The sequence below is a fragment of the Mercenaria mercenaria genome, chromosome 15, assembly GCF_021730395.1.
Source record: "Mercenaria mercenaria strain notata chromosome 15, MADL_Memer_1, whole genome shotgun sequence".
In the NCBI taxonomy this organism is placed as follows: domain Eukaryota; kingdom Metazoa; phylum Mollusca; class Bivalvia; order Venerida; family Veneridae; genus Mercenaria; species Mercenaria mercenaria.
In genome coordinates, this window is record NC_069375.1 from 52,909,819 (window position 1) to 52,926,443 (window position 16,625).

General features: G+C 33.8%; 1 protein-coding gene across 3 annotated transcripts in view; it reads right to left on the reverse strand.

The window, feature by feature from the left end:
• LOC123554676 (uncharacterized) overlaps positions 1 to 12,827 on the reverse strand; it is a 121,644-nt gene extending 108,817 nt beyond the window's left edge. For 2 of the 3 annotated variants that reach the window (XM_053525274.1, XM_045344965.2), the window contains exon 1: positions 12,693 to 12,827. The gene's annotated coding sequence lies outside the window, so the exon portion shown is untranslated. Of the gene's footprint in view, positions 1 to 9,525; positions 9,663 to 12,692 lie in introns of those variants that run through there. The other variant, XM_045344957.2, reaches the window with a different exon arrangement.
• Between the last annotated feature and the right edge of the window lie 3,798 nt (positions 12,828 to 16,625).

Below are 16,625 nucleotides of genomic sequence, written 5' to 3' on the forward strand. Positions count from 1 at the left end.
TGTTACATAGGATCTGAAGTTGTGCACCTTGTGAACTGTTTGGGGTTTCACTCGGCCAGTCTAGAGTTATGTCCTTGACTTCGTGAAAAATTCACATAACGTGCTTATACGTTTGTGTTGCATATATCTAAAAAAGGCATGAAATATACAAGAATATTATTCAGCATGTGAATTTATGCATCTGAATTTAGTTTTGGATTTCACTCTGCAAGACCAGAGTTATGGCCCTTGGGTTAAAAAATGTTTAACCTGGAGACTTGAAAGTTAGAGGATTGTTATACATGATGTGAAGTTGCACTTTTTGTTTTCTGTTTGCAATTTCACTCAGCAAGATCAGAGCTATGGTCCTTGACTTGGTGAACAGATACATAAAGTGCTTTAAAGTCTCTGTTGCATATATCTGAAAAAAATAGCATCTAGAATCTCGAAACCATGTGCAGTGGAAGAAAGTGGAATCACCAGTGCCCTGTGGACACACAGCTAGTTTGTAAATATTCACAAACCATATGTATTTTGGCAACATCTCTTACAACAAGAATGCATGTGGGGAAAAAGCATGTTATTACCGAAACAAACTTAGCTAGGTTTCAGTGTTCATTTTTTAACTTTAAGATGAACAAGTATATCTATCGATTTATATTTGATGACATATATGTCAAGCACTCTTTTCTGTAAACAAAATGATATTCTGATTCTCTGTTTGAAAAAAAAACAACAACATTTTTGATATAACACTTTGACAATTAATAACAGTTGTTAAGTTTTAATTGTTCAAAATAGATGAACAATGTATATATTACCAATTGGTAACGTATTGTAAAAGAAGGTACGCTTTTAGATTTGTAACTATGGATATTTACCTTACTAATAAATGTTCTTTTTGTACACAAATCTTTTTGTACGCCAAAAGATTAGGCGTATTTCTGTAAAATAAACAGTTCATATACAACTTTGAATATTAAACGAAAACAGTGCCCAATGTAACATTTTGTGCAATAGTAACGTAAAATACCAAAAAATGTAACACGTTCAGCTCAGTTTCCATAACTCACTTCATGGTAACGCATTGCTTTGATTAATTGCTATGTACAAATCTTTACGAAACAGTTTTTGTCTATAAATATTAATTTTGAATCTTTAAATGCTAGTTATATTTATAAACTTGTACTTGATAAGGTTAATGTGAAACGAATTTTCTATAAAACAATGACTGATTATTATATTGAGTTTATTGTTCATATCATTTTGTAACGGAATATGAAGATGTTGTTACATAATGATAACTGAATTTATAAAAGGATAAAAACTACTTCAAAAGTTCTAAAATTTCATTTTAATAGAAATGGCAAGATTACATAGAGATGTGACATTTGATATTTTGGTAACGTATTTTATGTAAGTTACATTGAAAAATCCATTACTTTAGAGTAAAATGTATATTAAAAATATGTTTTTATATACAAAGTATAAAATACTTCAGGGAACTATAAAATCACCACAGTTCTTGTTATGAAGAAATATTATTGAAATAAATATATGCAGTAATATGTTTATTTCTTTAAAAAATAATTGTCGCGTAAATTATATTAATAAAAAGGTATTAAGTATTTGTTTACTCATGCAATTTTGTTGATGGGATGTGATGAAGTGAATTATTATAAAATAAACAATTTAAGTACAGCTGAAAATTAAAACATTTCTTTGAACATAAACTTCAAAGGCAATTTTCATTGTATAAGTAACGTTATATGTTTAGACACGTAAATTACAAAAAAGTGTGTAACATTTTGACTCAACTTGACATTTTTACTTTGCAAGAGCTTTTTGCATCTTAGTAAGTGATATATGATAATATATATACCTAATCTTTACAAAATTATATAGATTTATTACATCCGAAATATGATAGATATTTTTCTCAATATTTTGACAAAATTATGGTTGTCATAGAAACACATAAAACTCGGTCACTAAGCTGTGCCATAGAGAGGCCCCCCAAACTTTTTCAAAGACTACAGACATGTATCTATCCAAAAAACACTAAAACTTTTTGCCAGTCTGATTGGTACCGATTTCTTAAATTTGGGGTCTTGGCTCACGGCCTATAAAGAAGATTACTTCCTTACATAAAGGTAAAAGACATGACTGAAATAAGTCAAAATGTATCCGCTGCTTAAACTGCCGCACTGGAAATACCTTTCCCTAGCCGTAGCGTATTAAAACGTAAATTAGTGTCTGATGGCCCTTTCACGCTTCCGTAGAATCAACTTTTATTACACGAAATTCATTTTAAAAATATTTCTGAAATGTCAAGGTCTGCAGTTCTGAAATACGGAAATATCTGACATACAAGGCATATACTGTCACTTTAAAAGAACATAAAAAGGACCTTTTGAATAATAATAATAATAAAAATAATAACGACTTTATTTTAAAAGGATACACATTTGGGTGTGCCCAATCTTCCATTTAGGCTTCATGAATGGATTGTTGAATGATTTGTATTCAAATGAACATCTGTCAGTAGGATAAAATGAAATACTCCATTACTACAGGCTTATTTTATCATGGCAAAGGCTATGTTACGTTTTGGACAAAAGACTAGAGCCTACATCGAACAAATACTGCACAATAAATTACAATCTGAAAGATAAAATGTAACATGTATTTTTGTCCGTTAGTGTTAATTTTTTTCAGGCATAACATTGTTTAAATTAAAATATTTACATTCGCCCAATTGAAAATTTTGACGTTCATTTCGTATGAACAGCAAAAGGAAAGGCGCGAAAGCTACTGATTAGTGATCACGACGAAGTCAACGTATAGTCAGGGAGAACGTTTCATAGAAACGAAACCAGATTGTAAACCGAAACCGAACCGAAGACATGTACGAATTGAAATCCTAGTTGGGATACCAAAGTCGGACTGAAAAGTGTTTTTTTTTTTTAGAAAAATTGGTACTCTTTTCCAAAAAGGAGTCGATTTTTTTTCTATAAAGTTGCAAAAATTCGATCAAAATATCGACCAGGATCTTCGTGCAAGTCCTTAACAAGATTGCGATATTCTCGCTTATGAATCACTGTCATGTAACCATCATCCATATGAAGGTCATTTAAAATGGGGTTCGTTTTACTTTGTGTTCTCCTACTATTTTTTCCCATAGATTTTGATCAAAATTTGGAGTACACGTATATGTGAAAAAAATTCGGTTCCGGTGTAACGTTGTAAACTGACCCCCATAGAATAATGACCCCAAACTTTCAGGGATTACTACTACTGATGCTTAGTTGTGCAGGAAGAAAAAAAAACTGGATTTGCTCCACCTGTTCGGGAGTTATGGCCCTTTGTTACTTTTTTCTTATATATATATATATATATATATATTGCAAATTTTTGTGACCGCAACTCCTCATTCATTATCCATTCATTATTCAAACTTTCAGGAATTACTACTATTAATGCTTAGTTGTGGAGGAAGAAACAAATCTTGGATTTGCTCATCCCGTTCCGGAGTTATGGCCCTTTTTTCAAATGGCGTCGGCAGGAGATATGGCTGTCATTCGACTGCAGCCCTTGTTTTCCCAGGTTTCTTTAAAAACACATTACAACTTTATATATAATTCGTGACGGGTATCATGACAGAAACTGAGTTAACATATTGTGCAATGGCTTTTACTGTTATAAAGGGGTATAATAATTGCTCAATACGTGTTACTAAGAAGCTCTTAAAAAGTGACAAAAATCACCCAAACCTCCAGGGGAATGACTATATTTCAATATTATACTGAACTTAGAACAACATCTTATTGTCATTGGCGTCACAGGTCATAAAATGTGGGACTTCCCCACAACCGATTTACATATTTTATGCCTTATAAATATTGATATAATTGTTGACTTTTTCTACTTAATAACGCCTGAAAAATAACAAAAATGCCCAAAATCCAAAGAAGGATGTCTCTTCAACAATATACTGAAATTTGAATAATTTATAACAAGGAGGAACGTCATAGGTAATAAAACCACTGGGCTACCTCATACAAGTTTCGCCTATTTTTGGAGGTATATATGAGTGATATATAGGTGACATAATGAAAATTAAAAAGTTAAAGAAAAATTTTTTTCGCGATCGGACAGACAACGAGACAACCAACGATCCTAAAAGAACACCATGAGTAATTAATGCTTAAATGAGCTAAACAGACTAATATTTTGTATAAATATAAGGATTTGTGGGAAAAAATATGAATGAGCCGGACTGTATTGCAATTTTTAATTATCAAGGACCCAAAACGCTAGACCTTCAACTGTAATATAGTTCCGAAAATCGAACTTGAACAAATGTTACAGTCATTAACATTCTGAATAAATGTTTTGATGATAGAATACAATGTACAGCTTTTAGATAAATCAAGGTTACGTTTGATAACTTAATAGAAATTTTAATGTAGTACACATTCTACCAAAGTACCGTTAAGATTAGTAAAGAAATGAAGGTGCTAGCGTGAAAACATGTTAAAGTTTTCATCCACATTTTAAAAAAAAATCATCTCCCGCCTAAACAACTGATGCCGTGACACCAGTTTCAGCAATGCTTAAAGGATGGTCTCCTTTTAAATTTCATCAAATATATGTCATCCATACAGAACCTAATGGCCATACATGAATACATTATGTCCAAGTTTGATAAAGATTGTCAAATAAAATTGATGTAGATTTAAAACGGACGACGGACATTCAACGATCCTTAATTTAACCATGAGTAAAATAAGATAACAACTTTATTTTCTGAAGGTTGCATACTAAGTGTACAAGTATTTAACAATTTATTTCCAATATGACCTTCAATTAAATTTTATATACATTCATACATCTATACAAATACACAGTCAATTTATGATCAAACATTTATACAAAAATACAGAACTACTTAAGTGTTTCTTCGACAATCACGTCTAAAATTATAGAAGTCTTAAATAACATAATATATACAAATTATAAGTATAATAATAACCATGTTTTAAAAGAGGTCTAGACTTTGATTAATTTGAAGCTCACCAGGTTCTATGTAACAATACCTGCAGAGAAGTTGCCATAATTTATAACAGCATAAGTTATATAAGGTTATCCAAACGATAACAAACAATCGGGCTTTAAAACTTCAAACCTTTGCGACATATTTCATGAAAATCTACCAACTGCAAACCTGGTGCAAAATTTTACCACGCGTCACAAAGATTTAATTCACAACAATTAAAACGCGAAAAAAGGAAAGTCTGTCCTATGAAATAATATACATGTTCCAGAATTGGATTATTAAATAATACAATTATTATTATCATTCAACATTCACGCTCATTTGAAAACAAATAACATGAATTCAACAAAATTCTTGTTATTACAAGTAATAAATTGCTAAAAACTATTGTAGCAAGAGAAAATTTCTTTAAAGCACGCTTGAACGCAGACATTATTATGAAGTTTTATATAAGAAGGAAGTGAAGTCCATATGTGTGCAGCTGTGCAGTTTTGTAACTAAATATTTGTCCAGGTAGTTCGTTTTAGGTTTAACAATAGAGAGATACCTGTGTTCGGATGAACGCAGACTGTAATGATCATTATGAGCAAAATGTAGTAAATCTGAAATGTAGGAGAAACTCCTTTTTTACATTTGTACACTAGTAATGAAATATGATGTTTGCCCCTGTTTTCAATAGATGGAAGTTTTGAATTTCCTAATACATCTTCATAGTCGATATAACAGACTTTTAATTTGTCATAATTCTTGTAGCGCGTCATTTTATCAGTGTCCGATTATGACAAAGTCCCCAGATATTGCAACAATATTCCATGTTTGACATAATATATGCTTTGTAACACAATAGGTTTTTTTCTCGTATGTTAAGTAAAATGAAATTCTTCTGAGTAAAGCAATTTTTGAGTTTAGTAATAAGGCCACGGTGAGAACATGGAATTGCCAAGGCAGATACACCTAGAACATTCTGACACTTAACGACCATCTAAAATTAACTCTAGGTTTTTAGTATGTTTTAGTTTGATTCTAGTGATTAATACCATGCATTTTGTTTTTTAAGGAAAACGTTAAGTGTCAGAAAGTTCTAGGTGAAACTCTGAAATGTGGTGAGGTAATCAAAAAGCATTAATGTGAAATGGAGTTCAGTTTTATTCAATATACGTGTTTGAAGCATTTTAAACCCACTTATATATTTAGAACTTTGCCAACCTGACATGGAAGGCATATATTAAGATCCTACTTCACTTCAACCGGGAATAATCAAAATATTCCTCATTATCAATAAAGTTAAACATGTCTATTATGCAAAATTTATTATTAATAACAGTCCTTCAAAATTGTAATTGTATATTTGAAATTAGATCCTTTTGGGCGTGTTACAAACCGTTCGTTTTTAAAATAAAATTGCTCTCCTTTCATAAATCAACCTGTTTATACATGTATTAACTTTAAGGTGATGTCACGTTTTGAATTTCCGGTGAATAACAAACAAAAACAAAGAATATTCAGTTCTTTTTAAAAACCGTTATATTATGATTCAACCAAATAGTTTCCTTTGTCTACCAGAATGGAACAATTCTTATATCTTAATATTGAGATTTGGTACCTTTATAACAGACAATAAACTAAAACAATAGACATTCATATGTGACGTCGGTGAGCTCAACAAAGCAATTTCAAGCACAAATATTAATGTGGAATGTAAAGTAAGTTACACACTACAATATATATATCCGACCAAGATACTTTAAAAAACAATGCATTTGCAGAATAGAGAGATAAAAATAATTTTGACAGCTCGTGAAAACTAATGACAAATTTTGACAGGTATATGATGACTCGTGACCTAATTTTTTTTCTGTTATTTCTAACTTCCAGTTTGATTTTCATGAAATGGGTATTCTATATTGTAGCTTACAACTCATACATTAAAACAATAAAAGAATATATTGTTACCTCACTGTCGTTTTGTTTATCCATCTCTCGTACGAATTCCTATTGTTTCAGTCATTTGTCAGTAATTAGAGCAATTCACAGTGTTGCAATCATACAAAACACATCCCTTATTTTCACATAGATATTGAGGATTTATCTAATGAGCACATGTATTGGAAACACAATTTCAATACCGATTGTGTATTGTAATAATGCTAAACTATCTCAGCCGTGACGTGTCCTTAATGATTTAGATTATACATAAATCTTATAACTGTTTGCAATGGCGGAATAGATGAAATATGGGCCGAGTGCTCAGCATTAGTTGTTTCATGCGTACATCATTTATTCATGAAATATCACAAGAATATAAATTTATGTTGTTGTCTTTTAATATTTAGTGCCACATGTATCAAGTTCAGTGTTATGAATCGATAATGTTAAATTTAACCAGCAGACAGCTTAATCAGTATATTTAGTTTTGAGAAACTCTTTCACGTTGGCAAACGCTAGACAGCTTCCAATCTACCACATTGTCCAGACAAAAGATAAAGGCAAGGGTAGATTTCCAAGGCATAAACTTCTGTCCGCTTCTGTACTCAACTGCTAAATATTCAAATCAGTTTAAGGTATAAGATGTCTAGTAGTAATGTTTACAAAATGGCATTTGCTTGGTATATTCTTAAAGGTGACCGTGTTTCGCACAGTTTTGCATTTTTTAAACAACTTTTACCGTTCCGTTTTTTATAAATTTTGTATAACTTAATATGGTATCTCCTCAAGCTCAAGAAGAGACAAATTTCAAAATGATGGCCACTATCCAAAAAAACGTTTGCAGAGAACTCATTTTACCATTAATTTTTATAAAAGAAACTTCAAACTGTTGGTAAACAATTATAAAACACAAAATAAAAATGTCAGTATCATTTTTTCTAGGGTGCCTAAAGTAAACGTATTTAATGAGACAGAATTCTAACATCAACATTGAAAAAATAAGGTTGAATCCTGTGTTTCTGTTTTGAATTTTGCTTACTTCATTCAAAAATAACCTTGGGGCAGAGGTAAAACCTACCTAAATTTCTTCCAAGATATGTAATCTAATAGTGAAAGCAAAATAGAGAACTTTTAACGCATGTAACTCAATATTTTTAAAGATGTGTAACCTTACCCCTTCTGTTTAAGTAGTAAATTCACTTTGAACAGCAAGAAATCGCTTATCAATATTTTTTTTCCATTTTTGTACAATAAATCAATTATAAGTCTTGAAAGAAGTAAAAACTTACTAGAAAAAAAGGAAAATAAGGGAAAAAATTGGTCCCAGTAGGGCTTGAACCTACATCCTCCTAATATTCAGTTACGAATTTGCATAAAGTCCTAAACCACAAACACTTACGTTTCGCAAATTCTTCACATCACGAATAAGGCTGATAACCTTGATCTCGCTGAATAAAGTTTACGCGAAAATGATCAAACTTACAGTACCCTGTAATACCAATAATGAAACCCCAAATGAAATTTGCCCAAACCCCAACAATCCTACAATTGATCGTAACCCTGGAAAGTGTCACCCACTGTTGCACCGCAAAATTATATACCTCAAGGATAGCTATAACCACAGAAAAGTTTTGATCAACCTTACAATGCTCAAGAACAGCATTTCTGGTCCAGCCGCACAACGCTCAATGTCGACAATCTGGACCAACCGTACGAGGCTCAGCAACAGCATTCTGGACCTACCGCACGGCGTTCAGCAACAACATTCTCGGCCTACCCAACGACGTTCAACAACGGCATTCTGGACCAACCGCACGACACTCAGCTACAGCATTCTGGACCTACCGCACGGCGTTCAACAACGGCATTCTGGACCAACCGTATGACGTTCAAAAATGGCATTCTGGACCAACAACACAACGCTCAACTACGGCGTTCTGGGCTAACAAAACAACGCTCAGCGACGGTATTTTGGACCAACCGCACAAGGCTCAACACTGGCATTTTGGGCCAGTCACACAACGTTCAACAACAGTATTCTGGACAAGCAACTAAACGCTCAACCACGGCATTCAGGACCAACTGCACAACACTGTACAACGGTTCCATGTGCGTTTTAATGAAAAAAGAACTATGCTAACCCAATTCATTGATTTGCAAGAAGTCCAACCGGAGAAGTTATTTCGACTACTTAAGCACATGTACATGATAAGAACATTCTCGCATACTACAGATCTACTTTGATTTTCTAGTGGCTCGAAATGTACCGAATCTCTGATGTATGAGAACTACAGTACAGACAGTTGGAGATCTCAGTTCAAGTAGTAATAGAAAGAACATGAGATAAGAGAAAAGTTTCAAATACCACTAAATAAAATAAAATACAAGTTACGATTGTAGCATGTTGCAAGCTTGAGACATTACCATCGTCATTTGCAGTTATGCGTGACAATATAAACACACCTAGAGTTGTATTTCGTCTTATATCACAGGTGGGATATATTTGTTTTTAAAATATCAGTAAAACATACAAAAATAAAGTATACAAATCTTTGACTTACCTGACACCTCAATAACTTTCATATAATAATTTCAACGGAATTTACTTATATCACACACTGCTTTTATATATACTTCCTTCTTGGCGATTACCAAGGTATATATCAACAAACAATTGTACAATGTTTATATATATCACGCTGTTGGAGGTATCTCAGGGTTGGTAAATTTTGAGACGACTTTCGCCCTTCATCTACAGAAGAAGAGTTGCAGTACCGTAGCTGAATGAGGAGTTTAGCTATAGGACCAGGGAATAGAAATTATACCTTTATGATCCCCGAATGCTTTAAATAGACGGTAGCATGTAATTATAAACAGAAGATCGGAGAGCTGACTCAGAGATAAGGAGAACTACTCAGGCAGTAGGAGAGTTCCAGTTTACAGACAGACGAAGTTCAGAATTACTGGCAAAGTACAACCAAGGCATCTTGATAATACATTTATGGTAGCTGAATGTTAACATATGATTGCATACAAAAGACCAGCATAAAGGAGCCGGGGCAAATATATTGAACTGCAGCTTTAATGTGCCGGGGCAAATATATTTTGCTGCAGATTTAAGGAGCCAGGGCAAATATATATTGAGCTACAGTTTTAAGGAGCCAAGGCAAATATATTGAGCTGCAGATTTAAGAAGCCAGGACAAATATATATTGAGTTGCAGCTTTAATTTAAGGTGCCAGGGCAAATATACTGAGCTACAGCTTTAAGGAGATAAGGCAAATGTGTATTGAGTTGCAGATTTAAGGTGCCATGGCAAATATATTGAGCTACAGCTTTAAGGAGCCGGGGCAAATATATATTGAGCTGTAGCTTTAAGGTGCCAGGGCAAATATATTAAGATGCATATTTAAGGAGCCAAAGCAAAGCTATATTAAGCTACAGCTTTAAGAAGCCAAGGCAAATATACTTAGCTGATATTTAAAGAGCAAGGGCAAATATATATTGAGCTGCAGCTTTAAGGAGCCAATGCAAATATATATTGAGCTACAGTTTTAAGGAGCCAAGGCAAATATATTGACCTGCAGATTTAAGAAGCCAGGACAAATATTCATTGAGCTGCAGTTTTAAGGTACCTGGGCAGATATAAAGAGCTACAGCTTTAAGGAGCCAAGGCAAAGATATTGAGCTACAGCTTTAAGGAGCCAAAGCTAATATATTGAGCTGCAGATTGAAGAAGCCGGGCCAATATATATTGAGCTGCAGCTTTAAGGTGCCAGGGCAAATATATTGAGATGCAGATTAAAGGAGCCTGTGCAAATATATATTGAACTACAGTTCTAAGGAACAATTCAAATATATTGAGCTGCATATGTAAGGAACCAGGGCAAATATATATTTAGCTGCAGCTTTAAGGAGCCAATGCAAATATATATTGAGCTACAGTTTTAAGGAGCCAAGGCAAATATATTGAGCTGCAGATTTAAGAAGCCAGGACAAATATTCATTGAGCTGCAGCTTTAAGGTGCCTGGGCAGATATAAAGAGCTACAGCTTTAAAGAGCTAAGGCAAATATATTGAGCTACAGCTTTAAGGAGCCGGTGCAAATATATATTGAGCTGCAGCTTTAAGGTGCCAAGGCAAATATATTGAGATGCGGATTTAAGGAGCCTGGGCAAATATATATTGAACTACAGTTTTAAGGAACAAGGCAAATGTATTGAGCTGCAGATTTAAGAAGCCGGGACAGATATATATTGAACTGCAGCTTTAAGGTGCCAGGGCAAATATGAGCTGCAGCTTTAAGGAGCCAGGGCAAATATATATTGAGTTACAACTTTAAGGAGCCAAGTCAAAAATAATGAGCTGCTGATTTAAGAAGCAAGGGCAAATATATATTGAGTTGCAGCTTTAAGGAGCCAATGCAAATATGAGTTGCAGCTTTAAAGTGCCGGGACAAATATATTGAGCTACAGGTTTAGGAAGCCAGGGCAAATATATTGAGCTACAGCTTTAAGGAGCCAAGGCAAATATATTGAGCTACAGGTTTAGGAAGCCAGGGCAAATATACTGAGCTACAGCTTTAAGGAGCCAAGGCAAATATATTGAGCTACAGCTTTAAGAAGCCAAGTCAAATATATTGAGCTGCTGATTAAAGAAGCAAGGACAAATATATATTGAGTTGCAGCTTTAAGGAGTCAAGGCAAACATATTTAGCTACAGATTTAAAGAGCTAAGGCAAATATATTGAGCTGCAGCTTTAAGGGGTCAAGGCAAATATATTGAGCTGCAGCTTTAAAAAGACAATGCAAATATATATTGAGCTGCAGTTTTAAGGAACTAAGACAAATAAATTGAGCTGCAGATTTAAGAAGCCAGGGCAAATATATATAGATATAGAGCTACAGCTTTAAGGAGCTATGGCAAATGTTTTGACGTTCCTTTCTTAAGGAGTCAGGGCAATTGTTTTGAGCTGCAGATTTAAGGAGCCAGGGCAAATATATATTGAGCAGCAGCTTTAATGAGCCAGGGCAAATATTTTGTGCTGCAGTTTTAAGGAGCCAGGGCAAATACATATTGAGCTGCAGTTTTAAGGATCCAGGGCAAATATATATTGAGTTGCAGATTTAATTTGGTTAATTAGAGTTTGATCATTTGGTGGATTTGTTCCAAACTTTATCATTTAATCATTTACGCTTATTGATGCTCACTGGGTGCTAATGCATGAAAGATTTCCGCCGGAGTTGTTTTTTTTTTTTTTTTTTTTTTTTTTTTTAATTTGATTTTCCCATCCTGGTTACCATACCAAAATGGAGTTATACAAGCATAAGTAAATGCATTTTGCTAAATGAATGTTATAAACATATAAGACCTTATTAGGCCTTTTATTTTTGATTTTTCGGTTTACGGAACCGCCGCTCGAAAAAAAACGAGTTTTCAAAAAAAAAAAAAATGAAAAAACGTAATTTTTTATTTCCTCGGCTATGACACAAAGCATGCAGAATAAAAAATGCATCGCGTATTCCAAAAAGAACAAAAAACGTCTCGTTCTTCGAATACCCGTCCCGGCGAACGAGTCAGTTCAACATTAGGGAATTCCTATAATTCTATTTTCAAACTAAATATCTTACGCGTGAGTGACGTATAGGTCCAATTAAAATTTCTGATATATTGATAAGAATTGGACCGAGAGTTTAGTCAAAAAATGTCAAATACATCAGATGAATACCTGACAAAGTCCTGCAAGTCTCCCAGATTCCAGCAGCAGCAAGAAACACGTCTTGTCGGGGTGAAATCAGCAATGCAAGAGAGCTTTTCCAATGTGAGATCACTCGTCGGTGAAAACCATAAGAACCACTTGCCCGTGAATCCAAGTCATCTAGGTGTAAGACCACCGTATCACTCGCCTTCTTCTTTGAAAAAAGCATTTGATTCCATCATGTTGGTGGCAAAGCAATTTGAATCAAATAGCTAATATGGTTGTCCAAGCTGTCTATTGAGTTTTCTATGAATGTTAAATGGTTAAATTGAGCCGACAAGGTTTTCTTTAAAAAAAACATATTTAAAAAATGTACTTACTGAATTACTAGAAAGTTGAAAAATTATTAATAATTATAGAAACTGTAAAATGTTTTAAACTAAACATCTACAGGATATTTGTAATGCAGATAAAATTGCTATTACATAGAATATTTCAGAATGTTTGTAATTTTTGAAATGCTATAATGATACTTAAGTGACTGAACATGGCTAGTCTAATGTTTATAAATTTCCATGAAACAATAATCAATCTAGAAACATGCTAGATACCTTTGCATGTCTTGAATACAGAACAAATATACATGTGCTTGCATGTTAGATATATGTATATAGGTATTAGATATATATATATATTCATTTTTTTTCTTTTACAATGATATAACCTCAGCCCACAGAAAATGCCTATTATAACATCTAGAAGTTGAGGACTATATAACATGAATAAGAAGTTAATATCCATCAGCACCAGCCACCAAAATTCTTGACGGTATGTACTACTGTAATACAAAGGCAAAATAAATATTGAAGGGAAATTATTAAAGAAATTATTAAAGAGAAGAAAACTAAGCTAGAGGGTACTTCAAACGATGCGGATTGAAAATACCATATACATGTACATCCAGTAATAAGACAATAAGAACACTAAGTTACAAACTATTTCTGTACTTGTACCATTTTCCTTATTATTTTGCACTATTGTTTCTTTCTGTTTTTTTTTCCATTTTTTCTTTGTTTCTTTTTTTTTCTTTCATTCCTTTTTTTTTCATTTTTTCTTTCATTCCTTTTTTTTCATGTTTTCTTTGATTCTTTTTTTTTTCATTTTTTCTTTTCTTTTTCTTTTTTTTTCATTGTTTCTTTTCTTTTTTCTTTTCATTTTTTTTTATTTCATATGTTGTAAATTTCAAGACAAGTATACAATACATGTTAACCATAAAACATCAAATGGTATTTTCATGAAAAATATTGTTTGAAGTAGAATAAAGAAAAGGTAAACTAGACTACGAGGTTATATTGAACTTACTCCATCTAGCTGAACCTGTAACAATTAAGAATTGATTAATATTGGAATTTTTTGACATTCAAATAAACTTACAGTAAAAATACTAGATGAATGATTAATGATGAAATGAATTGTAGTACATTTCCTCCAGAAAACTTCCGACAAGTCATAACAGAAAAATCTTTTTTGAAAAATGGGACAGATTTAAAATAAAATGAAACTTGCACTTGCAACATCGAAAGTATGCAAACTGGGATGCACAATTACAAGAATACAATTTTTGAAAGCTACCAAAATAATGCAGTGTCAAAAGCATGCAAGCTGGGACATCTGCAAAATTTAAGCTTACCCACAGTATAGTATAACAAGCAATGTAGGCAGCAATCGGCAAAAACAAAAGACATATACAGAGTATGACCAGAATTAATTCTTACTTGAACAGAAAGAACTTGAATAAAAGACATGTACAGGGTGTGGCCAAAATTAATTCTTACTTGAACAGAAAGAACTTGAATAAAAGACATGTACAGGGTGTGACCAAAATTATGTGCTTGTTTATATTTTATGATAAATTAGTTTTTTGGCCAAATAGGATTTGTTATTATTGCCCGTCCCAAGGTAATATGTAAATTGGAACAGATGCAAATCATTCAAGGTAACCTGAAAAAAATTGTTGCATTATGATTGCAGATTCCAACTAATTCAGCAAGAGGAATGTTTAGTAATTCAGATGCTTTCTTAGACATTGAATACCAGTAGAATCTTTTTCTGATCCGTTCTTAGGTCTTTTCAAGGGCTAAGTGACCTGAATTTTTGTCATCATGACAAGAGGACAAGACCTTTTCCTTAAAGGAATCTGGAATGATGAGACAATCTCGGGTGCCTAATTTTTTGTGGTCCACCTAAGCATAATACAATATACCATCTTTAAGTAGTAACTTGTGTTTGTTTAACCAGTATGACCTTGTGACTGCTGAACACAACTGCAACTCACGGACAGGGGGTTCATAGTCATGTTCTAACCAGTATATGACTATAGCAATATCAGGATTTTTTAATTGTGTGTCCCTGAGTTGTTGTCTTGAAAGACATTCTAACCAGTTGGATGTATAATGATTGTCGATTGAAGTAGTGCTGATCTGATATTCTTTTTTGTGGCTAAGGGTATGACATCATCTACATCCTCAATAAAACGTTCCCACTGTAGATGTGCGCGTCTACAGTAGTTGCAACCACCACAGGGAAGGGTTTCAAAGTTACAACCAGCTTGATAGCAGTCACATTCTGCGGCGGTGTCCTCAATTCTACTGAGTGCATCTGCATTTACATGATCTGACCCTTTACGATGCAACAATGTGATATCATACTGACTAAGTTCTTCAAGCCATCGAGCTAGCTGACCCTTTATGTGCTTAAACCTTAACAACCATGTAAGGGAATTATGATGAGTTCTACATAGAAGTTTTTGACCCAAAAGATAATGTCTGAAATGTCTACAGAAGTTAACTACTGCTAACAGCTCTTTTTTGGTAGTACAGTAACGACGTTGATGTTTAAGCAAGACATGATTGGCAAATGCTATGGGAACTGTTTGACCATTTTGGACTTGATAAAGACCTGCTGCAACTTGATGTCCTGAAGCGTCCGTGTCAAGTATGAATAGTCCATCTGGGGTCGGGTGATGTAGTAATGGGACCCTATGTATGGAATTTTTTAACCTTTCAAATGCAATTTGATGTTCTCATAACCAGTGAAATTCCTTACGCGTTGTCAGTTTGTAAAGAACAGCTGCAGTTTTTGCGAAATTTGGGATATGTGACCTATGATAATTGAGAAAAACTAAAAATGACTGCAACTGCTTTGTATTCCTAGGAACAGGCCATTTTTTATACATTCTGTTTTGCCTGGTGAGATCATGACCCCGTGTTCATTTACTTTTTTCCCTAGCAATTCTAACTCTCTCTTGAAAAATGAACATTTCTTTGGTTTTAGCTTGAGGTTATGGGCTCTGAACCTTGTAAATACCCTTTTCAGGGCATCAATCATGCCCTGAAAATTGAAGGCTATGACAATAATGTCGTCCAGGTACACAATAATTTCATCCCAAATTAACCCACGCATTACTAAGTTCATTGCACGCTGAAAGGTAACTGGGCAATTACAAAGGCCCATGGGCATGCGGGCTCAACGGAAGGATCCGAACCTTGTGCCAAAACTAGTCTTGTTTCTGGACTCTTCCTGTGATGGGATCTGGTAGAATCCTGCAAATAAGTCTAGTGAACTGAACAATTTTTTACCTTGAAGGGAGTCAAGACAGTCCTCTATTATTGGGATGGTGAAATTATCTCTAAAAGTTTTATTGTTGAGAGCCCTATAGTCAAAACAGTTTCTAAGCTCCCCAGATTTTTTACGAACCAGAACTGGAGCCGATGACCATTCGGAGCAGGAGGGCCCAATGACACCTTGTTCCAGAAGTTTGTCGATATACTCCTTCTCCTGTTTTTGAAAACACAATGGTATGCGACTTCTCACTGACGGGGATTTCATCTATTGTTTGAATTTTATGCTCAACCCCGCTTAATCATCCTAAATCAAGGTAATCTTTAGAGAAAACAGACTGGA